Source organism: Ursus americanus, chromosome 2 (assembly GCF_024610735.1).
Source record: "Ursus americanus isolate L20-20 chromosome 2, mUrsAme1.1.p, whole genome shotgun sequence".
NCBI lineage: Eukaryota > Metazoa > Chordata > Mammalia > Carnivora > Ursidae > Ursus > Ursus americanus.
Genome location: NC_142128.1, coordinates 96,330,314 through 96,356,851, shown reverse-complemented (window position 1 = coordinate 96,356,851; position 26,538 = coordinate 96,330,314). Strand labels below are relative to the sequence as shown.

Below are 26,538 nucleotides of genomic sequence, written 5' to 3'. Positions count from 1 at the left end.
AGCATAGGGTGGGCAAGACCATCCCAGTTGGGTGCTCTACTCCAGGGATCTGGAATAATCTCATGGGGAGGAGTAACAGCATGTAAGGAGAATCTCCTTATTCTTGCTCACCTGTTTCTTGGCCAGGCCTCACTGATGATTCACGAAGTATTCCTCCATGTCTTCATCTCTTGGTCAGCTTGAACTCTGTGTGATATGAAAGCCCACAGGCACGTTATACGCACTATGGCTCATGGTTCGAATGTGCTCTATTTAATATTCTTTTACAGCCACCACAGCATCTTTCACAGTGCTGGGCATGGAGTAAATGCTCAATAAATATGTATTTATTTTGACCCTGTGTCAGGCTGGCTGAACCACTAGAGGCAGTTCAGTAGAAGATGAATCATATCTGAAGATGTCACAATTACTCCAATCAGAACTTCCTTTTAAAACATTCTTTCTCCAAGTTCTCCTTTGAAGGCCATTTGATTATATTACTAGTGCTAATCCTGAGATTGTAACTCCCACACTTGACACAGCATAATTTATAGCAGGCACTGTTCTTTCAAAAGCTCGGAGGTTTTGGAGGAAACCAAATACTCCTGCCTTCTTGCTTTCCACTCACACATTCTTCCCTTCACTCTGGAAGTGATGGTGCCTAGTTTCTGAGACGAGGAGGAGGAGCTGTCATTACATGTTGTCTTCCTGTGACTTCTCACTGCACTTGGAATAAAATCCAAAATCCTTCCCACACTCCTGCCCACTTCTCCAATCTCACTTCCTGATTCTCTCCTTCCCCTCCATATTCCACCACAAGACTTATCTTCATTAATTTCTTAAACACACAAGTCTCTTCTCAGAAGTCTTCCCTGCCTGGAAAGTTTTTCCAGGACTGATTCCTGCAACCCCCAGGTTTTGCTTTCAATGTGACCTCCTTCCTTGACCATGACCATAGTAGGTTTGCCCCTGACCCTTTGTCTCTTTTGCATTTGTGTCTTATCCTTGAAGCACTTCTTTGGATTTGTAAATGAATATTTTGTTGCCTTCTTGGTCTCCCTCAGTAGGCTGGAAGCTGCTGAGAACACCCGCCACATTAATTTTGTTTCTGACTGTGACTCTGACATCTGGCACAGGGCTTGACTCCAGGTAGGGCCTTCATAAACACGTATAGAACAAATGAACGAATGAATGCTTTAAGAGAAATGTGTCCCTTGCTCTCTGGCTCTCCTTCCTATTTTGCCATCTCAGATTCCACCTGGAGGCTAAGAAGCATTTTCTTCTAATCAGAGGACTCTAAAACCTCTAGGGTACAGATAAGTTAGGCTGGTGGAGGAATGGAGTTCATTGGTTCCTATCAGGTATGAAATGTACTGCAAATGAAGAAAAATGTACAGAATCAGGTTGGGAGGTACGAAATGTATGAATAAGGTATGAAATGCACTGCAAATAAAATGTACCATAAATGAAGAAAAATGTACAGAATCAGGTAGGAAGTTATGGTGAATTCAAGGGCCCAGTTCCTGGGGTGGAAATATGTCCTTACAATGTAAAGAAAGTACTCATTTTAGAACTGCCCATGTTTTAGAATGTGACAGATTGTAACTTTTATCAAATGTAGGTCATGTGCTTCTGAAAGGGAAAACTGTTTCCTTCTTCTCTACTCACTTCTATACTCCAAATGGATGGACTTTTTTGCCACACCAAGCAATTCTCCAACGGCAGCCGGGTGTCCTACAATTTAACTCAATTCTGACACTATTTACCTGGAGATGGCATTAGATCCCACAGGCAAAGGACTCAGTCCCACAGAACTGCTCCCATTTCAGATGCCAGTCCCAGGTCCCAGGTGGTTACCTATGCTCTGACTGGCCAGCTTTAAATCGGGGATTCCCATGACCTTCAACCCTAGGCTTGACAATTTACTAGAATGGCTGACAGAGCTAAAACAACCACCACCACCACGAACAAAACGCAGTTTACTATGACTTATTACAAAGGATACTGAAAGATACAAATGAACAGCCATATGAAGAGACACAGAAGGCGGTCCAGAGGCGCCCTAGCACGGGAGCTTCTGTCCTCCTGGAGTCTGGGCTATGCCACCTTCCTGGCACGTGGATGCATTCTCTGGAAGCTCTCTGAATCCCATACTTAGGGATTTTTATGGAGGCTTCATTACATAGGCAAAATTGATTAAATCATTGGCCATCAGTGGTTGAGTCAACTTCCAGGGACTTTCCTCTCTGCACAGGTTGGGGGGGGGGAGCTGAAAGTTCCAACCCTCTAATCACATGGTTGGTTCTCCCGAAAACCAGCCCCCATCCAGGGGCTCTCTAAAACTCATTAACACACTCTGCTGTGGTTGAAAGGGGTTGTTGTGAACAGCAAAAGACTCCTTCCACCTTAATCTCACCTACCATTTAAGAAATTCCAGGGATTTTAGGAGCTCTGTGCCAGAAAAGGGGACGAAGACCAAATATATATTTCTTATTTCAAATCACGGTATCACGGCAACTCCAAGACTGATACAGGGTTGTCATTTATAAAAGATGCCCTAGGATCTAGCAGAAGGGATCTGAGTGCCTCAGGTAAGGATGATGCGGACCAGAAACTGGCGAATTCTCCACACTCCTCAGTCTACCTGCAGGTCCCTGGGAGGCTGAGCTCAGAGTAAAATGCCAGGCAGCCCTCCTGGTGTTCATCGGCTGTTGTTATGGCCTTAATTAGATTACATAATTAGGGAGATTTACCCCTGCTTCCATTGTAATTTTCCGTGAGATTCGAATTCCAGGTGTCCCGGCACCAAATGTCCTCAATAGACCTCGGCTCAGCTCAGCACGTGGACAGAAGAAAGCTGGCGGATCACTGCAGTTTCCTTTCCCCTGAGTGTTCTGTATTCAATAGTGTCAGGCACGACTGTCTGCTGTCACATCACTGGGGCTCTGTGGTTCCCGGCAGTGCTGACGGAACGCGCAGGCAACTTAACCGACTTGTTGTCCCATAGTTGGCTAGCCGTCCACTTGTTACTGGACCTACCTCCCCTGCCTGAAGAGCTAATTTTTCCATAGGTAGATTTATTACAGTTAAGATCAATAAATAGATTCCCCATTAATCTCTTACCTCTCATACTAACTCTGTGATCTTGAAAAAGTCAGCCTCTGGATAGTTCCATCTCCTCATCGGTAAAATGAGGATATTAGTATCTACCCCCATAGAGGTAAGTAATAAGTGAGCTATTTTAGGAAGAGCATGCAGAAATGTTTAATAATAATTGGTGCTCAACAGATGTTACTTGATATGACGAATATTGCTGTATCGTTATTTTCAAGTTAGCTCCTGGAAGAGCAGGAATTGAGCTCATTCATTCCTGTGTCCCAGGGGCCTGTTTGAGCACTTGACACGACGAAGTGCTCCACAAACATGTGATGAATTGCAGTCCCCTAGCATGTATTGTCTGCACTATCCCAGTGCTGCTTGTCACCTAGTTGCTTCCTCTCTCAGCATGCAAATCATCTAACCCCAACCGAGCTGTTGTTTCCCGCAAGGGTAGGATATCTCATTTGCCTCTGTATGCCCCACACCATCTGGTTCACATTAGATACTTGATAACTCTTCACAGACTTAAACTACTACATTTCTTAATCCTAGTAACAAGGAAATCATACAGGATATGTGTAGGAGCTCCTGGCAGGCAGTGATGCCATAATTTTGAAGTGGGAGGAGATATGAAACCATCAGAATGTAAGACTGGGGCTGATAGACAGGAAGGGACTCAAGATGCTTGCCTAAAGGCTGGACTGTATCCTAGACTGTATGTTCCTTGTGGGCAAAGACCATGTTTCCTTCTTTCTCAGGAACCTCACACCATGTCTGACGTGTGTTCAATGAATGTCAATTAAACGGTGAATTTATTCACATTTGCTACTCCAACATAGGTCGCTCCCATTGCTCCCTAGGGTTTAATACATGCTTATTAGCACACCCCGACACCTACATACAGAGCTCCTGCCCCGTTCTATCCCCACTCCCATATATTCTCCATCCTTGGCTAGATCCTCACCTCCGTTTTGACTTGGCAAGATGAGCGTCACACTTCAAAATCATGTTTGTGCAAAAATAGCCACAAACAGTTAACACTTGGCTGGAATCTCTTCTTGGTGTGCAGAAGAAAGGTATCAACAAAGATTTGTGCCTCCTGTTAGATGTGAGAAAACCCTTCTTTGCTACTCCTCGAATGTATACTGTTTTTGAACCAAGTCAACCTCAGGAAACAGTTTTCCCAGCAGTCCCAGGTCTTTGAAGAGTATTAGCAGAGAAGATTCCTTTAAGAGACAGACCCACCAGAACTGCCAAACATTGCTGCTTCCTTTCCCATTATATGTTAGAGAAGAAGGAGCTTTTTGTTTTGATTTACCCAACCAACATCCACTCCCCCTGTCTAAAGAAGGGCTGTGTGAGATGCTCTGGACAGCAAAGAATAGAAGATCTAACTACCAGGGGCCTAACAATAAGGATGTTTATTACTTTGCATCATGTAAAGTTTGGAGGTAGGACAGCTTCGGAGTGGGTTAATTCGTTGGCACAGAAACATCAGGGATCTAGCTTAGTTATTCTGCAGCTTTTTACCCACAGCCCCAAGATCTGCTGTAGGTCAGGCCTCATGTGCCATAAACAATCTTCAGAAAGAGAAAAGGGGGATATCCCCTTCTTGTGTCCCTCCATCAGACGTCCCCTATGTCTCACTGGCCAGAATTGGCACAACCTACCCATGCCTCAACAATCCCTAGGCAAGACAAGGCCACCACGATTGACCTACACCAATGAAGATTCACCCTCCGAGGCTGGGTAGAGTCCAAGTTCCTATAAAGGACACAACCCCTCAGAGAAGGGCAACCAAAATTAGGATTCTGATAGCAAGGTGGAAAGAGGGAAATAGCTCCCTGATAGGCAACCAAGAGTATCTGCAACAGAAAAGATTGCCCCATTGTTGACCTCTACGGAGAGAATGAGTAAAATTATTAGTTTTATTCTTGGGGAAACCAAACTATTTTAAGACAAGGATCTTGCTTACTTGGAGCTAAAACCTGATTAAAGAGCAAAGGCCTTTCAAAAGCATTAACTCAGAACCATCATTATCCATGTGGGCTGAAGGAAGAGCAAGGCTCCGCCAAATCTCCTAGTATGCAAAATATTGAAGTAGGCTCACCAGTGCAAAGAAAACAGAATCTTCTTGTAGTGCTGAGTCACCTGATTTGATGGTACGTACACACATCCTGATTCCAGATAAATGTCAAGACTGAAACGGTGAAGTGTGGCCCCAATTTCACTCTCTGTTACAAAACTGACCAACACCTCTCTCTGGAGAATGTATGCTCTTTCCATGAGCAAGAAATACAATTTGCAACTCTACTGGTGACCCTGCTGGGGACTTTATAAAGGTTCTTTTGGAAAAGCTTGAAATCTTTTAATCCTTATTTTAAAAAAAATAGTACTTTTTCAAAAAGAAGTAGGTTAAGCAACTATTTGATCCTGGAGACATGCCTAGGTTTTCCTCACTAAGATTTGTATTAAGCATAAAATTTGACGGTCAAGTTGCTGTTTCATGGATCACTCATTATTCATTCACTTAACTTCAAGTTGGCTGGTCCCTCTCCTGTTCATCCTCCCTGGAATCTGGCAGGACCCCGGTGCTGACAGCTCGGGTTTCCATCTTGGTATTTTCAGAAGGGCTAAAAGGGGGCAGAAGGCACTGCTTCTGGGAAACTTCTCTGGGTTCTCTACCTCCTCTCTCCCTGGGAAGTTCTCCCCATTGAGTCCTGCCTCTCTCCACAGCAGGACTTCCCCCAGTTGCTGGATCTTCCGCCCCTGACAAATGCCAACCAACGCAAAGATTCCTCAGCAATGAACACCCTGTACTATCCATTTATGAAATCTCTTCCTTCTCTGACTCTGCTTCTCTCCACAGAGGGCTTGGTGTGCTTTGGGCTTAGGCCACAGAAACAAATTTCCTCTGGAAGAGTTTGAAAAAGAAATGAGCCGTGGAGCTTCAAAATGAAGTGACACAGAAAACTCCCCTGAGGAAGTGGGGTGGCTGGTTAAGTCAAGAGCAGTCATCGCTGCTGTGCCTCGTCTGAGAGAATGAGTCGGCTAGAAGCAGAGTGACGAGGCGAATAAAATTTCAGGAGGACTGAGTTTCAAACGTTCCTGCCAGACAGGATTATATGTCCTCAGGCAAGTGTCCTTCTCCTGTGGCCCATGGTATCAACTGTGTGGCTTTTGTTCAGGGAAGAGACATGGAAATACCAACCCACAGTTAGGAATTGAGATTAAGATGAGAGAAGAGAGAAAATATCATACAGTGTCTGAAAACTAAGCAGACGACCACAGTCAAAATTCTTGTTCCATCACTTACTAAGTACACAGCTTGAATTCTTTATTTTATCTAAGCCACCATCCACAATTTCCAGAATGGGAGTAATAGTAGCTACCTCACCAAACTGGCTGGGTGGAATTAAACAAGTCAAGGTAGTAAATAACAGAATATTAGATATGTAAGGACCCGGGAGCAGCAGCCAGGACAGCAGCAATAATGTGGGTAGTTATTGATAAAATGGAGAGCCCAGAGGAAGAATACAGCATTGTGAGAGCTAGAACACAGGGTTAGCCCCGCATTTCTTTTTTTTTTTTTTTTAAGGTTTTTGTTTATTTTGAAAGAGAGTGACAGAGTGAGTGAGAACATGAGCAGGGGGGAGGGGCAGAGGGAGAAGCAGACTCCCTGCTGAGTGGGGAGCCCGATGCAGGACTGGATCCCAGGATCCTGGGATCATGACCTGAGCCGAAGGCAGACGCTTCACCAAGTGAGCCAGCCAGGTGCCGTAGCCCTGCATTCCTATGTGGTAGAGAGGAAGTAGAGATGTCCGTAAGGAAGCTGGGGGCCAGGTCAGAGGTCCCTCCAGGGTGGAGGCATGTTGGGTAGAGCCAGCACTGGACAAGACCGAGAGATGGGGGAAGGCGTAGTGGAGAAACAACCCCATAGTACTGGAGTTCCTCTCTCTCGTTTAGCTCAGCGAAGTTCATTAATAAAAGTGAGCTAATGCTTTTCCCCCTAGAAGCAGTCAAATTACTTCACCTCGGAAGCAGTCTTCCCCAGGAACTACGACACTTGGAATTACACCAACAAAACCACCTCAAACACACCCAGGGCAAGAGCCCAAGGCACACAGCTCTGCTTCAGTGGGAGAGCCTCCCATTGTGAAAAGTAGGCTGAAAAGTAGGAGCCCCTCTGAGTTAGGTCAATGACCCAGAGTCACAGAGCTCTTCCCGCTAAGAGAGACTTTCCAGAAAGATGCTTACGAGTCAGCCCAGAGACAGTGGTGTGGTCGGTGCTTTTCAGACTGAAAAGATGGACTTAATGAGGAGGCTCTCCTCTTATCTGAGGGAGAAGAGTGCTAGAAAAGTCAGGGGTATTTTCCCTTCACTGATAAAATATTCACACAACCCTTAGTGTCTATAAAAGTTAGCTATCGGTGAAGAGATGGGTATTCCAGAAAAGGTTATAGTGAAATCATTTACTATTAGGGAGAAATATTTTAAAAAAATTTTTTTTAAAGGTTTATTTATTTTAGAGAGAGAGTACAAGCAAGGGGAGGGGCAGAGGGAGAGAATCCCCAAGCAGACTCCCCACTGAGCCTGGAGCCCATCGCGGGGCTCAACCCCACACCCCTGAGACCATGACCCGAGCCGAAACCAAGAGTCAGACGCCCGACCAACTGAGCCACCCAGGCACCCCGAGAAATATTCAAATTTGAACCTCATTGTAAATTTTGTATAAAAACATTTTCTAGGTGGATTAAGGATTTTATGTTTATAAAAAGAAAGAAAAAGGAGAAGCAGCAGCAGAAGCATAAACAAGCTAGAAGAAAAATAGGTCGCTTTTAACTTATCTTGGGGTAGAGTGGCAATATTAAAATATGGCCACAAATAATACGATACCTCTCGCACGAAGCCCACTTGAGTCTGAGCAGGCTTGAAACTACTTTGCTGGTAGTTTCACATCCAAGACTACGTCAAGGAAGGCTCCATCGCTTCTACTTTGTTTGCTGAACACTTACTTTTAGAGTCCCTGGGCTGCACGTACCCGACAGATGCACGTTGGGCAGGTCACAGGGAAGCATTCAGGGGACAGTCCCTGCTCAGCCCAGCCTTCCAGCCTTCCCACAAGTCTCCAGAAATGGGGGTGATACCATCTCTTAATCAGCCAGCAGATGAACACTGGATGGCTTCTGTCGACATGGGGCAGAGCAGAAAAGTCACCAGCGGAGCCTGCCGGATTCCTAACCTACAAAAATTATGAAATGGAAGATGGCTGTTGTTTTAAGCCATTAAATTTTGGGGTCATTTGTTCTGCAGCAATAGATAAATAGAACCAATAGAGAAGAACTTTCTAGGCACAGAGGCTTGGGAGGAATCAAAATAAAAGAATAACAGACTTGAAATTGTAAAACAGCTTTATGGCAATTATCATCATATACAAATTAAAAGGCAATGATGCACTAGAAAAATATCCTTGTAACACACGTAACAGACAAACCATTGAGAAGAAAAGTACAATAGAAAAAGAGTGGCAAATAACAAAGAGCAGTTATCAGAAAAAAATTTTAAAAGGCAAAAAAGAGATGTTTAACCCTTTTAGGAATAAAATAAATGCAAATTAGATGGCAATAAGAGGCCTTTTTGCCTTCAAATTTGCCAAGATTTTTGAAATGATAATTCTCAGTTCCTGTAAGACTGTGGTGAGGCAAGAATTTTCTAATCCTGGAGGTGGAAATATAAATTGGTAGTCTTTCGGGAGAACAAGTTGATGATTCAAAAGTCTTAAATACCCTTTGCTCAGGTATCGCCACTTCCAGAAATTAATAGGACAGGTGGCCAAGCTTTCTCATCAAAGCACTATTTCTAATAGTGAGAAATCATAAACAATAACATTTTCAACTATGGCAGGAATGTTGCTAAATTTTAAATAACTGAACACAATAGAGTTATCGAAAGCTTGGCTTCCAAATTATTCAGTGACAAGGGAAGGGAAGGAAATAGTTAAAAATATACAAAAAGAATAGCCACAATTTTATTGATATATAGATGGATGGATACACAGACTAAAAGACTGGATAGAAACACCAAAATATTGTTGTTTCTGTATAAAGAGTTGGGGGAGGGGATTACTTCCTTCTTTCTCCTTGTCTGAGTTTTGTTTTTTCAATATGAAACTGTATTAATTATATAATCCAAAACACATTCTTTTAAGTTGGTAACTAAAGAAAAAATTCCAAAGTAGTACCTCTTGCAAACTTGTTCACAGGGACTTTCAAGCTGAGAGGTCTTCTAAGAAGCCATGGGTTCTCCCTCCAGAGACTTGCTGTGGTCTGTGTTTTCGAGCTGCCTGACCTATCGGTCTTCCCTGCCTCCATGAACCCCAAGCTCCAAAGTTATCTTTGTCTCATCCCTCCCTTTGCCCACCACACCTCACCACCATGGGTATCCACACACACACAAGTCAACATTTCTAGTCCTTCAGCTTCTTTCTTTTAAGGTGGAAATCACAAACGGACAGCCCTGGTCCAAATAGATTGTTTCTCTTTAACATCTCTTCCCAAAATGTGTGACTTTTATTTTTAACTGGTTACCAACATTAAAAAAAATTAGGAGAGATTTTTCTCTTCCAGAAAGCTAGAGTAGACTTACTTTGTTCTATTCCTCCCACTAAGTACAACTAAAACTTTGGACATTGTATGTAAAACAAACAAGGCTCCAAAAAGTAAAGAGGAGAAGCCAGATTAGATAGGAGTCTCAGGACCTGAGAAACAACACAATAGTGAGTTCCATGAATTTTCTTTTTGGCTCGTGTATCTCAGGCTTGGAACTAAAGAAGCCTGCAATCTAGAAGTGCTGGTGCTCATAACAGGTGCAGATAACAAAAGCCCCAAGAAAAGCCTGCTTTGTGAAGCCTGAATGACAGAATGACAGAAAAAGGGCAGCCCAACAGGACAGAAAATGTTTAGACAATAACGGCTACACTCTAGCTGTATACTCAGAAAAAGATCTGTGGCCCCACCCCCACCCGCAGGTGGGAGGCCTTGATGTCCACGGTTTGAGCTAGAATGAGGTGCCCCAACTACCCCACTGGTGGCAGTTGTCAGAGATGGCCAAGTAGAGAGCCAGGATTTTCATCCACTACGACTGGGGGGCAGCCCTAACCTCCCCCTTATGGGGAACCAATGAAGCAGTAATGAGACATAGCTACCATTCCTCAAAGGGGTGCCTCCCTACTCCCCACCACTTCAGTGTCATCCCCTCCAAGAGCAACAAGGAGCTTCCCTACCCACTACCACCTGAGCGTCAATGGAGGCCAAGTGGTGAACCCAGAGCCTCCTAACACAGTACAAAAATGTCCTCATTCCAATGAAAGGTCACTCATCATCCCCCAACCCAGGGGATCTCAAAGGGAATGAAAAAAAGACCTTCAACAGATGTCAACACAGAGAGGCAGAGATGTAAGACTTACTCGACAAAGATTTTAAAGCTGCCCATGATAAAAATGCTTCGATAAGCAACTGTGAACATGCTCGAAACAAATTGAAAAATAGAAAGCCTCAGCAAAGAAATGCAAGATATAAAAAAGAACCAAATGGACATCTTAGAACTGACAACTACAGTCCTCAAAATTAAAAGCTCAGTGTATGGACTTGCATTAGTTTCTTACTGTCACTGTGGCAAATTATCACAAACTTAGTACTTTAAAACAAAACAAATTTATTATCTTATAGTTCTGGAGGTTGGAAGTCCAGAACAGGTCTCACTGGGCCAAAATCAAGGAGTGTCATGGCTTTGTCACTTTATGGGGGCCCCGGTGGGGAATCGGTGTTCTTGCCTTTTCCAGCCTCTTGAGGCTGCCCTCATTCCTTGGCTTGTGGCCACTCCCTCATCTTCAAAGTCGGCAATGTCTGTGTTGGTCCTTCTCATATTATGTCACTCTGGCACTGACTCTCCTGTCTCTCTTTCTCACTTACAAGGACTCTTGTGGTTATATTGGGCCCACCAAGGGAATCCAGGATAATCTCCCCATCTCGAGATCTTTAATGACATCTGTAAAGTCCCTTTTGCCATGTAAGGTAATATATTCCTAAGATCTGGGGATTAGGATGTGGACTTCTTTGAGGTGCCACCGTTCTGCCTACTGCAGTCTGCCCTCTGGCTCCTAAAGATTCATGCCCATCCCATGTGCAAAATGTATTCACCCCATCCTGAGGTCCTCAAAAGTCTCAATCCATTACAACATAAACTCAAACTCCAAATTCTCATCAGCTCAGATTTCCAAATGCTTTCATCTAAGTCATGTAAACAGATATGGCAAAACATTTATTATGATCCAGCCTGGGGCACACTTCCTCTCCCTGTGAAGGACAGGCATAAGATAGAAAATTATTGACATTCCCACTCAAAAAGAAAAATGAAGACAGGAGGTACCAATCCCAATGAATTTGAAATCCAGCCAGGCAAATTTCATTAGTTTTCAAGGCCTCTCTGGCTAACAGCTCCATTCTCTGAGCTCACAGCTTCACCCTGGAGTTGTCCTTTCCTTCTTGTGAAAGGTAGACTCGTTTGCAGCCGAATAGTGTTATCAGCGTGTTTTATATCTGTAGAATGTTGGGCGTCCAACGGCTCTATAACTCTTGAGGAAATGTAATTAGTAATTTTTAAAAAATAAAAGAAATGTCCAAGCCCAAATGGTATCCCTGGAGAATTGTATCAAACCTTAAAAAATAAATAAACATTCTATACAACCTCTTTCAGAACACAGAAGAGGAGGAAACATTTTCCAATTCATGTTATGAAGCTAGTATTACTCTCATACTAAAACTATACAAAGATAGTACAAAAAAAAAGAAACTACAAATACAAAATATTCATCAGCAATACAAACTCAAAAATCCTTAACAAAATATTAGCAAACAGCACTCAGCAGTATATGAAAAGAATCATAACGTATGACCAAATGGGTTTATTTCAGGGATGTAAGCCTGTTTCGTGATTCAAAAAAATCAATGTAATCCATCATATCAACAAGCCAAAAAGAAAAGTCATATGATCCTACCAATTGATGTAAACAAGTATTTGACAAAGTTTAACACTTACTTATGATAAAAACAATCCAAAAAATAATGATAAAAAGGAAGTTCCTCAATTTGATCACAAACCTCTGCAAAAAACTATATCTACCATTATACCTCATGATAAATGACTGAATGCTTGCCCCTAAGATCAGGAACAAGTCAAGATGTTTCCTTCTCACCACACCATTCACCGTAGTATTGGACTTTCTAACCAGCACAATAGAGCAAGAAAATGAAATAAAAGGTATATAGATCAGAAAAGAAGAACTAAAACTATCTCTTTAGCAGATGACATGATTGCCATAGAAAATCCCAAGAAGTCTACCAAAACAAAAAACCAAAAACCTGCTAGAATTCTTTTTTTTTTTTTAAGATTTTATTTATTTATTTGACGGAGAGAGAGACAGCCAGCGAGAGAGGGAACACAAGCAGGGGGAGTGGGAGAGGAAGAAGCAGGCTCCCAGCAGAGCAGGGAGCCTGATGTGGGGCTCAATCCCAGGACCCTGGGATCACGCCCTGGACCGAAGGCAGAAGATTAATGACTGAGCCACCCAGGCACCCCAAAAAACTGCTAGAATTCTTAAGTGATTTCAGCAAGGTCTCAGGATTCAAGATAAACACACAAAATTCAATTATATTTCTATATACAAGCAATGGACATGGGGATACCAAAATTAAAAATACAGTATAATTTACAATTGTTAGGAAGAGAAAGAAAGAAAGAAAGAAAGAAAGAAAGAAAGAAAGAAAGAAAGAAAGAAAGAAAGAAGAAAGAAAAGCAGAAGAATGAACGAGCAAACGAAAGACCTAAGTGTAAATATAATAAAGCATATACAGTACTTGTATACTGAAAATTACTCAATGCTGTTGAAAGGTATCAAAGAATACCTCTATACATCAAGTTTGCAAAAGGATAAACGCATAGATTAGTGGAACAGAATAGAGAATCCAGAAATCAACCAATAGAAATGTGCTCAATATATTCTGATAAAGGTGCAAAATCAATCCAATGGAGGAATGATAGCATTTTTGAAAAATGGTACTTTAGTAACTCGGTAAAATTTAGCTCAAACTGGATCACAGACTTAAATGTAAAATATGAAACCATTAAAAATCATAGAAAGCTTTAGGATCTAAGACTTGGCAGAGAGTTCTTAGATTTGGTAACAAAAGCATGATCTACAAAAAGAAACCTTGATAAACTGACTAAATTTTTTAATGCTATTCTACAGACCCTTGTAAGAGGATGAAAACACAAGCTACAGAGTGGGAGACAATATTTGCAAATCACACATCTGACCAAGAACTAGTATCTAGAATAAATAAAGAACTCTCAAAACTCAGGGAAAAAATCAAACTTGAAAGTGGGCAAAAGACATGAACAGATTTTTCACCAAAGAGGATATACAGTTGACCAATAAACACGTGCAAAGATGTTCAACATCGTCGGCCAAAAGGGAAATGCAAATTAAAACTACAGTATCACTGCAAAGCTATCAGAATGATTAAAGTAAAAAATTGTGACAACACTATATTTTGGTGAGGATGTGGAAAAACCGGGTCACTCATACATTGCTAGTGAGAATGTAAAATGCTAAAGCCATTCTGGAAAACCGTTTGGCAGTTCCTTAAAAAACTAAACATGCAATTACCATATGACCCAGCAATTGGATTCTTGGGCATTTATCCCAGAGAAAAGAAAATTTATGTTCACACAAAAACCTGTACTGGAATGTTGAAGGTAGTTTTATTCATAAATGTCTCAAACTAGAAACATCCCAGATGTTCTTCAATGGATGAATTGATAAACCACAGTACACTGACCACCTCTCAGCAATAGAACAGAACAAACTATCGATACGTGCAATAATCTGGGTAAATCTCCAGATAAGCACGCTGAATGCAAAAAGCAAATCTCTAATACTGTATGATTCTATTTATCTAACGTTCTAGAAAAGTCAAAATCATAGAAATGGAGAACAGATTAGTGGTTGTTAAGGGTTAAGGAGTTGCTGGGGGTGGGAGGGAAGTGTATGTGGCTATGAAGACGCAACATGAGCGATGCTTTTGAGGATGGAAATATTCTGTACCTTGATTATATCAATGCCAATCCCTGTTATAATGACAAGATGCTACCATTGGGGGAAATTGGCTAAAGGATACAAGGAGCTCTCTGTATTATTTCTTACAACTGCATGTGTATCTACAATTATTTCAAAGTAAAAAATTCAATAAAAATATTTAATGTAATTTCACATACAAGTCTAAATGTTTATCTTCTCTGGAAAACTTGCAAGATCTGACCACTCCCACATACGGTTGAAACGGGCCGGAGCGGAGGGGGGGTTGCAACTCCCCTCGGGCATGCACCTGCCACCTCATCCCAGTCCTCACCCACTCCCTGTCGTCTCCCTGTCCCCTGGGCTCAGGGTTCTCTGCTATTCAACATCCAGCACACCTGCTAGTTTTCTGACATCTAGGGAGAGACCCCTGTCTGGCACCTGCAGACGTTTGAATTTTCCACTTTTGTGGACTTAGAGTCCCGACACCAGCAAGCCGGGTGGCGGCGGAACTCAGCGGCGCTAAGGTGTTAACTCCCAGAAACATCTTCGCTGTTTATATCTCAAGTCTGAAAAATGTGTGCCTGAGACATAGTACCATATGGAAGTACCGCTACAGAAGCCCTTGAAAGTCAGACAGACCTCAGTTAAAATTACTGCTTTCCCCTCTGACCTTGAGCAAATTACTTGAATTTTCATATTTTCACTTATAAACTAGAAACAGTAGTATATAATTCAATCTAACTCAAACCCAGACCACAGCTTAGGTGTTCAGTAATATGTTTTCCCCCATAACAACAGGATGCCTCTCTTTTTAGAAACCAGCAGCTTAGGCTAAAGGAGCTCGGTTTCCCCTGGAGTTTTACACGTGTATGTACCATTGGCCGGAAGGCATGGGCCACTTTCCTCGGTATCTTCCCAGCGCCATCTCACCATCGTCGCCATAACCCTGCACAACAGGATCGTATTAGGCCCGTCTTGCAAATGAGGAATTTGAGGCATAGAGCCATTTAATTATTTAAGCTTCAGCCAATAATTTCAATTCTAGAATCCATGCATTTAACCACTTCCCCCACTGCCTTTCTCTGTTTCGGGCTTGGCAGAGTTTGGTAGAGGTTTTCATTCCCGACTCTCCCCAGGGACTAGCCCATGCCTTGGGCATGTCTTCACTTATTACAAACGTCAGGCCGACAATGACAACTCTGTGGTCAGCCTCCATGTATGGCCTTGGGGAGACTTGGAGAATCCCATCTCTGTTTCACCTTCTTCCCCTGACACATGAAATCTCTAGGGACAAACGTGTGACTCGGGTAGCTACAGACTGCACTGCGAAGACTTTGAGACACTATGCGCCGAGTGCAGAGTACTATTATTAAGGGTATTTCCCTGTAGCAGCTTTATTGGCATGTCTTTCACAATCCGATGATCTTTCATTGGCACTAATTTATATTGGCAAAGAGAAGGGGACAGAAAACAGACAGAACAGGCTGAGTGAAATACCAGCTCTCTCCCGGGGATTGGTTGCTGGCTGAGCTGCTCAGGGCTTGTCACTCACCAGAGAGGAAGGTAATCCAGAACAACAGAACACTCCCCAGCTCTTGACAGAGTGTCTGGGAGTTTCCTGGGATGCGAAACCAGAGAAACGTCTTCATCTTATTCCTCAATGGTTGAGACTCTCCAGTAGGACAAAGCTGGACTTGGTTGCTGGCTCCCCCATTGCTTAGCTGTGTGAACTTGTGAAGGCTCTTCCCCTCTCTGACGATGCCTCAACGGTCTCATTTTGTAAAACGGAGATCATAATCATAGTAATGCCTTCATTACAGGGCCTGTGAAGGAAATAAATGAGGCGAGACAGGATATGTTTTCACACACAGTGAGCCCGCGAGAAATGTTAATATTATGATATTCATGGTGGGATTTGTGACGAGCCAGAAAAAAATAATAGCCATTAATATAATTATAAGTGGTGGGATTTGTAACATGCTCAGAAAAAAAGTGGTGGTGGTATTTTAGCCATTATCAGAAAAAAACACCAGCAACCACATAACAGCCAGAGGAAAAAAGACCAGACTTCAAAGAGTGTTCCAGGGAAACTCACTTCCTATAAAAGTTGCATTCATCAGAGATCCTCTGCATTTGATATTTTAAAATTAAACCCTGTTTCCTATTAAATTAGGGTTCCAAAAATGTTCTCTGTTCAATTCTGCTAAATTTAGTCGTTCTCTTAAAATAATGCCCTGGCTTCACCCCTTTCTAACTCTGTGACCATGGGCAACATTATTTACCTCACATAATATCAGTTTTCTCATTTATAAAATTACATTCTGGAGTCACCTGAGATGACGGAATACAAGCGCTTTGTAAAAGTGTAAAACCCTCTGCAGAAATGCTAAGTTACAACAGCGGTACACCCGCTCTTAGCTGTGCTTTGCAAGACATCCACAAAGTATGTGCTCAATTAGGAAACAACGACAACTTGAATGTCCTACGAAGTTTGAATTTAGTATAACATATTATCTTAAAGGAAGGCAAAACTTTGGAGAAATCTGTGCTAATGAGGTACAAGCATTTAATGTGAAGAAGAATATTTGAACATCTTGATTTTAATCTTTGGAAGGTGATGAAATTCTCTCCATTTCACAGAAAGCATTTCTGAGAGGTTATCACAGAATCTCCTTGACTTCGGTCTCTGCTGTTTCCCAGAGAGCCTGAAAAATCACCCAACTAATCCCAGCACAGACGTTTTCATCTCATTGCTCCCCTCTGGAGAATCCCCTGAGGTCCCTAACTATCTATATAAAGAGCTTCAGCTCCATAGCCTGGCATTTAACTGTCTTACTTTATAATATGGTCCCACACCTTTTCTCTAGCCTGGTGCTTGCCTTTCTCCACCATTTGCACCTTCTACTCCGTCCTTGCTTCATTGTCTCATGGACAGTGGACACTTAGCTCCTACTCCAGGCCCACACCTGTGTTTGTCCTTCACTGTTTCGTCTTTTTGAATCCTACCTACTCCGATTGATTGATTGATTGATTGATTGCCCCTCTATATTTTCTTAGTCTTCTGCAATACTTTTTACTTAAGTCCTAGATTCTTCTAGGGCCCCACGTCCACACTTCATTCTGCAAAAGTTCTAGCTGGCTTTAATGACTCCTCCTGTGATGACTATCTGGACCACCTTCCGGAGCTCTTAATGTTCCTGGGAGTGTCTCTCTCTCTCTCCCCAATCAGACTTGTGCTGTAGGGCTAGGACCAGGCTTTATCTTTCTTGTGCATTGTGTTCTATTCTACGACTCTTTCCAAAAAGGCTTTAGGACAGCTTACAACAACAACACACACACACACATCCGTACACACTTATGGCCAAATATACATAGCAATAGGCAGAAGAGGGGGCGAATGAAGATAAATAGGCAGCGTAGACTCTGACTTCCTCCAACTTTTCTCAACCCCAGGTACGCTATGTCCTAAGGCCATGTTCCCACCTCCCAGCTGAGGAAAGAAGACAAAGACAACCAACTCCAAGTAAAAACAAGAGAAGTTGTAACAGAAAGAATCCCAGATTCTGAATTCTTCATTTATTCATTTATTTCACCATTCAATAAAATGTTTAAACGTTATGTCCCATGCGCTAGTTATGTAACTAGTCCCGTAACATTTCATCTATTAAGCCTCATTTTTAGGTAATAAAATAAAAATAAAAAACTTTAAAAAGATAGTTAAACTTGTGTCTCTTCCTTATTGAATGTGAAATGAATTTGAAAGCGAGCATTATTAACATAGATAATTCAACATTAAAAGCCAAGACTGGACTTCGAAGTCTAAAGATAATCTGCAAATTAGACATCAATCTTAAAAGAGACCAGTGCTTTCTGACTCTTCTTAATATTTCATGTGTGCTAAGCTTTCATGGAAATTTGCATTTATGAAGAGAACTGGGTTAATCTAATGGCCAACAAACATAAAAATTAGTCAACCTCACTGGTAATCAAGTTATTGAAAATGTGATATCATTTTTTTAAAGATATATTTATTTATTTTAGATAGAGAGTGCACGGGGGTGGGGGGGTGGGAGAGAGAGGAAGAGTTTTACACAGACTCCATGCTGAGCTCAGAGTCTAACACAGGGCTTGATCTCACATGACCTGAGCTGAAACCGTCCCAAATGCGACATCATTTTTAAAGATAACTTAAAACCACAATGATATCCCAGTAGAATGCCTAAAATTTAAAGGATTTAAAATAACAAATACTGGAAAGGATTTAGAATAAGCAGGACTCTGATAAGTGTGTAAATTGGTACCACGACTTCGGAAAACAGTTTAGCAGTTTCATAGGAAGTTAAAATACACATCTACTCTATGACCTAGAAATTCCACTCCTAGCTATTTATCCAGGAAAAAGAAATATATTTGTCTACAAAAAGCCTTGTATAAGACTATCCACAGCAGCTTTACTCAAATGAGCAAGCTGGAAACAAGCCAGATGTTCAGGAACACAAGCATGAACTCACAAGCCGGGATATAAAACACTGGAAAAATACTTAGCGATAAAAAAGTAACAAACTACAGATACGTGAAACAACCTGGATAAGTTTCAAAAATATTATATTTCATATATATGAAATTCTAGAACTTGCAGTCATGGAAAGCAAACCAGTGTTTGCTTTTGGTGGGGTGGGGCAGTGGTTAAGGAGAGTTGGTTAGGAAAGAAGGGTACAAGGAAACTTTCTGGAATGACTGAAATGCTCTGTGTCTTGATATGCAAAATTGATTGACACTAGGTATACTTAAAGTGTGGCATCCAATTTGGTAAGGAAGAAGTAAAACTCTCCCTATTTGCAGATGACATGATATTATATGTAGAAAACCCTAAAGCCTCCACCAAAAAAGTTCTAGAACTGGGGCGCCTGGGTGACTCAGTCGTTAAGCATCTGCCTTCGGCTCAGGGCGTGATCCCAGAGTCCTGGGATCGAGCCCCACATCAGGCTCCTCCGCTGGGAGCCTGCTTCTTTCTCTCCCACTCCCCCTGCTTGTGTTCCCTCTCTCACTGGCTGTCTCTCTCTATGTCAAATAAATAAATAAAATCTTAAAAGAAAAAAAAAGTTCTAGAACTGATAAATGAATTCAGTAAAGCTGCAGGGTACCAAAGCAATGTACAGAAATCCTTTGCAGTCCTATACACTAATAATGAAGCAGGATAAAGAAAAATTAAGAAAAACAATCCCATTTACAATTGCACCAAAACAATAATGTACTCAGGAATAAACTTAACCAAAGAGGTAAAAGATCTTTACTCTGAAAACTATAAAACACAGATGAAAGAAATTCAAGACAATGCAAAGAAATGGAAAGACATTCTGTGCTCCGGGATTGGAAGAATTAGTTGTTTTGTTTTGTTTTGGGGCGATTCCGGGGTTCTGGGATCGAGCCCCACATCGGGCTCCATGCTCTTATGGGAGCCTGCTTCTTCCTCTCCCACTCCCCCTGCTTGTGTTCCCTCTCTCACTGGCTGTCTCTCTCTCTCTGTCAAATAAATAAATAAAATCTTTAAAAAAATAAAATAAAATAAAATAAAAAATAAAAAACAAAGCAAATGAACAAAGAGGGGGGGAAGGGAGAGAGGGACAAACCAAGAAACAGACTCTCAAATATAGAGAACAAACTGATGGTTCCCAGAGGGGAGGGGAGTGGGGGTGGGTGGGTGAAACGGGCCATGGGAATCAAAGAGTACACTTATCATGATGAAAAAATAATAATAATAATAAAATAAATTCTTTAAGAACCAAAAACAAAATAAAGTTATTGTAATGGAAGAGACTTCAAATGGAAGATAAATATTCTTTCATTCAATAAATAGCTGAGTTCCAAACAAGGAGGAAATACGCAATACCATTTACATTACCAGCCTCTAAAATGAAATACTGGGGTATAAATCTAACAAAATATGCACAATACCTGTACGAGGAAAACCACAAAACTCTGATGAAAAAAATGAAAGAAGAATGAAACAGTTGGAACCAATATTGTCAAAATACCAACTCTTCCCAACTTCGTCTGTAGATTCAATGTAACCCAAATCAAGATCTCAGCCAGTTGTTTTGCAGACATTCACATTGATTCTAAAGTTTATATCAAAAAACCCATAGTAGCCAACACGATGTTGGAGGAAAAGAAGGAAGTCAGAGGACTAATGCTGCATGACTTCAAGACCTACTAGACTCCAATAATCAGGACAATGTGGTATTAATAAAAGAATAGAAAACAGATCTTTTCATTGAACAGGGTAGAAATAGGCATGCATAATAACAGTCAACTGTTCTTTTTTTTTTTTTTTTAAAGATTTTATTTATTTATTTGACAGAGATAGAGACAGCCAACGAGAGAGGGAACACAAGCAGGGGGAGTGGGAGAGGAAGAAGCAGGCTCATAGCGGAAGAGCCTGATGTGGGGCTCGATCCCATAACGCCGGGATCACGCCCTGAGCCGAAGGCAGACGCTTAACCGCTATGCCACCCAGGCGCCCCAACAGTCAACTGTTCTTTGACAAAGGAGTAAAGACAATGCAATGGAGCAAAGATAGTCTTTTCGACACACAGTTCTGGAACTGAACATCCACATGCAAAAACGTGAATCCAGACACAGGCCTTACACCCTTCGCAAAAAATTAACTCAAAATGGATCAGAGACCTAAATGTAAAGCACAAAACTATAAAGCTCCTAGGAGATCACATAGGAGAAGCCCTAGATGACGCCGGGTATGGGAATGACTGTTTAGATACGACACCAAAGGCACTAGCCATGAGAGTAAGCGTTGACAAGCTGAACTGCATTCAAATTAAAAATGTCTGCTCTGCAGAAGATACTCTCAAGGGAATGAGATGACAAGCCGCACATTGAGAGAAAATATTTGCAAAAGACACACGTGACATAGAACCATTATCCAAAATATACAAAGAACTTTTAAAACTCAACGACAAAAACCCCCAAAACAACCCAAAAGAAAAAAACAAAACAAAACAAACAAACAAAAAAAAGCAATGGGCCAAGACCTAAATAGACACCTCACCAAAACAATAAGTCTATGAAAATATACTCCATGTCCTCTGTCATCATGGAAATACAAATTAGAATAACAACGAGATGCCACTACATACCTACCAGATGGCCAAATTCCAGAACACTGACGACAGCACACGCTGGCGAGGACGTGAAGCAACAGAAACGCTCATTCATTGCTGGTGGGAATGCAAAGTAGTACAGCTACTGTAAAAGACAGCTTGACAGTTTCTTACAAAACTAAACTTATTCTTACCACGTGATCTGGCAATTGAGCTCCTTGGTATTCACCCAAAGGAATCGGAAGCTCATATCCACACAAAAACCTGCACACAGATTTTTACAGCAGCTTTGTTCATAATTTGCCAAAACTTGGAAGCCAACCAAGGTGCCCTTCAGTAGGTGAATGGGTAAACAGTGGCACTTCCAGACAACGGAATAGTATTCAGGGCTGGAAAGAAATGAACTATTACGCCATGAAAAGATCTACAAAGACCTCAGATGCACATAACTAAGTGAAAGGAGCCAATCTGAAAAGGCCTCATACTGTGTGATTTCAATTATATGACATTCTGGAAAAGGGGAAACTATGGAGAGGTAAAAAGACCCGTGATTGCCAAGGTTTGGTGGGGGAAAGGAGGCGAGAGAAGAGATTAACAGGCACAGCACAGAGAATTTTTAGGGCAGTCAAAACACTGCGTGCGATACTATCGTGATGGAGACATGTCATTACCTAGCTGTCCAAACCCACAGAAGGTACAATACCCGAAGTGAACCCTAATGTAAGCTCTGGACTTTGAGTGGTTATGACGTCTCAATATAGTTTCAGCCGTTTTAACAAATGTAGCACTCTGCAGGCGGATGTGCATGCGTGGGGGACGGAGGGCATAGAGGAAATCTCTGTACGTTCCTCTTACTTTTGCTATGAACCTAAACTGCTCTAAAAATCATGTCTTCAAAAATAACAGGCATGGGGGCGCCTGGGTGGCTCAGTCGGTTAAGCATCAGACTCTTGATTTCAGCTGGGGTCATGATCTCAGGGATCCAGTCCCGCGTGGGGCTCTGCACTCAGTGGGGAGTCTGCTTGAGATTCTCTCTTTCCCTCTCCCTCCCTCCCTTGCCCCCCAACACTCTCTCTCTCTCTCCAAAATAAACAAATAATTTTTTAAAAAAATAATGGATATGGCTATTGGAGTGCAGGGGAAAAATAACTCCCAGATTAGGGGTACCACTTTTCTTCAGGGCAGTTTGAAGATGTATATCAAGAGCCTTGAAGAGAGAATGCCCTCTGACCAAGCAATTCCACTTTAGAAATTTACCTCAATAATGAAGGACATGAACAAAGGTGTTGTCTTAAAGATGTGTATCGAGCCACATTGTCATTTATAATAGATAAAATCAGAAACAACCGAACGCTTAGCATATTAGTGAAATAATGTGTATGAACTATAGCCATTACAAAAATGTTGCAAATTAATATTCATCAACATGGAAAGCTGTTCACAACACATTAGTAGAAAAAACCAGGTTGGAGAAAAAGTGCAAAAAATAGCATAAATTGTATACTCATAGTATATTACTTTTAGTGTCCTGTGTACTATTATTATAAGAGTTCTATGAAGCTAGTTATCGTTACATGTGCCTCTTACAGAAGATATATATATTACAAGATCTTTAAGATGAGTTAATAATGGGAGAAGGCAGAGACTGTGAGGACTGTAGTACATATGTGGTAAATACGGTAAATATCAGGTTCTGAACGACGTCTGCACGTTCGGTGGAGGCCGCTTCCTGCAGTAGATGTGTACGAATTGAGCGGCATTCTCCGTTATGCTAATGGAAGAAAAATCTGCAAGAAGCATAAAGAATCATTTAATAATGTGAATACTGCCTCATGTTTCTGTTTTAGAAGTTCACATCATTTTAACTTTTAGATTTGCTTAAAGCAGAAGACACCCGGATCATTATTCTTTTGTTATATCCTGGTCAAATGGTTAATCTCAGTCATTTTAAGGGAGCCCAAGGTGTGTGTTGTGTTTGTACTTTGCCAATTTGCAGGGTGCAATCACTTTCTCAACCATTCTGAGGACAGCCTAGAAGGGCATAATTCACATGCTGGCAGAATTTGGTTGACTTCCGGAATAACTGAAACTCACATACCTAAGCCGTCAGTGTTAGTCTGCCTCTAACACTCTCATCAGGGAAGACAGCAATCTCCAGGTAGAGAAAAACAAAGAAAGCAGGCCCATGCAGATAAAAATTGACCACTCAAAGCATTCCAGGAAACACAACGAATAAAAACATCTCACGTGCACCAGTCTCCAGAGTGCTCGAGCTGAAGGTGTGGGTCACCTTGGCCTGGCAACGTCCCCATCTAAAGAAAGAGTGAAGCTGAAGCTCAGACAGGGTAACTTGCCCAAAGTCATGTCCAAACTCGGTAGTACGGCTCCGATGAGCATCCTTTGTCTCCCCAAAGTGCTGGTGGCTCTCTGAAGCAAAGCAGACCGTGTGGCGTAACGAAAACACGACCAGACCAGGAGTCAGGAAAGCTGCGTTTCCAAGTTGGCTTTGTCACTTAATTAGCCATGTGTTCCGGGCAGACACCTACCCTTCCGGGGACGGTGCCTCTCTGCCTACACCACGAGGAAGTTCTACGAGAAAACAGGTAGGGGCTCTGCAGATGAAACAGCCTACAGTTTCTAAGTAGCTTGTACCTTCCCCTGCACTGTCCCTTCGGGCTTAGTCCTCGCAGGCATTCTTACACATCCACAGGTCCCTTGGGCTCACCTGTCCTGTGACCTTAGAGCTGTGCAAGGTCAGAAGGATGTCCCATGAGCTGCGGAACAGGTACTAAAACATTTCTCATGTTGCTGGGACTATCTCAGCTAGAGTCATGTTATTTTTTTCTGCCTCAATGGGTTAACTAGGCACACATATGTCTGTAGACAGAGCACCACTGAATACACGCTGCAGAGCAAACAGAAGTTTAATTTCCCTTAAACAAACAGCAAGTGCCTGTAGATGCATGAAGCCAGGAAGGGCGATTTCCTCAGGCAGCCTGCCTCTCCCAGGGGAAGGGGCTGCCCAGGTCCTGATCCAGAGAGAGGAAGAAGAACTCATGGATGGGAAGAGAGGGTTCTGCCATATTCAGCCAAACCAAATGGCAACCCAAAGGAAAGGAGAGACAGAGAGAACTGGGTTGTGTTATCAATTTTCAATTTCAGTTAACTTTATTGGCATCACAAGGTAGACACATTGCCAAAGTCAATACAGTAGATCTGTGTGCCTAAGGCAGGCTTTGGTGCTAATGGAGGTTTAATGCCAGACATCGTGTCCTCCGAAGGTTTCCTAATGTCCTTCTTTGTCTCCAGTGGCCACATGTCGTGGCTATGATCTTGCTACTGAAGGTCATAAGATGAAGTTTTGGGCACTGAAACCAACCTTATGCTAAGGGTCTTCTTTCCTGAAACCCTTTTCTACTATTGAGAAACCTTGTGAACTTCTGTTTGTATTTTACTTAACACAGAGTACACAATAATAAAAATAAAAAAAGTATTTTCAGATAGGATATTGCTTTTTGGGTTTTTTTTAATGTTTTTTTTATTAAAATATGTTAGTCACCATACAGTACATCCCTGGTTTCTGATGTAAAGTTCGATGATTCATTAGTTGCGTATAACACCCAGTGCACCATGCAATACGTGCCCTCCTTACTACCCATCACCAGCTATCCCATTCCCCCACGCCCCTCCCCTCTGAAGCCCTCAGTTTGTTTCTCAGAGCCCATAGTCTCTCATGCTTCAGATAGGATATTGTTAAAATAGTTCACTTCCTGGGCAGGTTTTTAAAAGTAAAAAATATCACTAAGAAAACTACTTAAAATTCCCTTTTCAAAAATTCTTGCTATAATGTTTACATTTCTAGTAGACATATAATTAAGTTGCTAATATCTAGGAATTTTTTAAAGATTTATTTATTTATTTGAGAGAGAGAGAGAGATCAAGTGTGTGCACGAGCAGGGGGAGGGGCAGAAGGAGAGGAAGAAGCAGACTCCCTGCTGAGCAGGGAGCCTGACCATCTAGGATCCTTGTACAAAGTACCTCCATCCAGAGGAGAAATGGGAAGTGACTTTTTTCTGTTTTTTTTGTTTGTTTGTTTCCATGATCTCAGTGGCACAGATATGCACTGTATTATTTCCACCAGGAAATACAGCTGCCAGGCCAAGAAGCACTTCAAGGCGATAGATAAAATCAGATCATGAGCAGATCATGACTCTGGCCTGCAAATATGTGATAATGGATAAGCTTAATGTTTAAACAAATATTTGTTTTAAAGGAGGCAAAAGATGAGTGTATAACATATGTTTCAGATATAATATAGATATGGCATTTTCAGATATAACACAGGTATGGCATAAGCCTACAATTTGGAGCACATGACCTATAGACAAAACATTACCTTCACCTGGTGGCAGCATGCACAAATTATTTCTTGTTAGCTTCCCATATTAAATAATTGACTAAATAAATACATTTGTACCTGCAAAATCTAGAATATTTAAGCTGCAAGGAACCTACTAAATCAGTTAGTGTAATTCCTCTCATTTTACAAAAACTGAGATTCAGATATTTTTGTTTTCATGTTTGCTTAAGGTCAACATTTCACAACCAACATGGTACTAGAATTCAGGTGTCTCCACTCTCAGAACAGTGAATGTTCCCTTATATAAGGATCCTATTCCATACTTGGATTCTGTACTTTGCCCTTGACATATTCATAAAAGTTAAAACTTAAGTCTATAAAGAGGTCAATGTCCACCAACAATAAATAAACCAATAAATTTTACCTATTTTCCACATCTAGAAATTTACTTGTTCATTTGACTGTTTTTCTAAGTCAAGGCATTTGTTGGTTGGTTGGTTGGTTGGTTGGTTAAAGATATCATGCAATTTAATTTAAAAACCAAGGAGTAATCAAAGCCTTCGTCATTCTGTAGGTTTAATAAGCATTTGCAAAGGAAGGTCATCATTATCACTAACACAATCACAAGATCGGTTATGTGAGAAAGAAGATATACATATATGTATGTATCATATATATGGTATATATGTATCACATATGTGATCAAATAGGATGCATATGTTACATATATGATACATGTTGTCTATGTGTGTAGATACATATACATATACCCCTTCTTGTCTTCTAAATGTTTAAGTAGTTCTTCAAAAATTACCTTCATCAAAGTGACTCTTCATGGCTATTGA

General features: G+C 41.5%; 1 long non-coding RNA gene across 7 annotated transcripts in view; it reads right to left on the bottom strand.

Moving 5' to 3' along the window:
• The window catches only part of LOC123792387 (uncharacterized), a 147,177-nt gene that overhangs the window by 95,512 nt on the left and 25,127 nt on the right, over positions 1-26,538 (bottom strand). For 5 of the 7 annotated variants that reach the window (XR_015723058.1, XR_015723057.1, XR_015723061.1 and 2 more), the window contains exons 4-5: positions 15,768-16,038; positions 112-8,320 (exon numbers count right to left, since the gene is read on the bottom strand). This is a non-coding gene — a long non-coding RNA (uncharacterized LOC123792387). The remainder of the gene's footprint in view (positions 1-111; positions 8,321-15,767; positions 16,039-26,538) is intronic. The other 2 variants (XR_006779683.2, XR_006779686.2) reach the window with 2 other exon arrangements.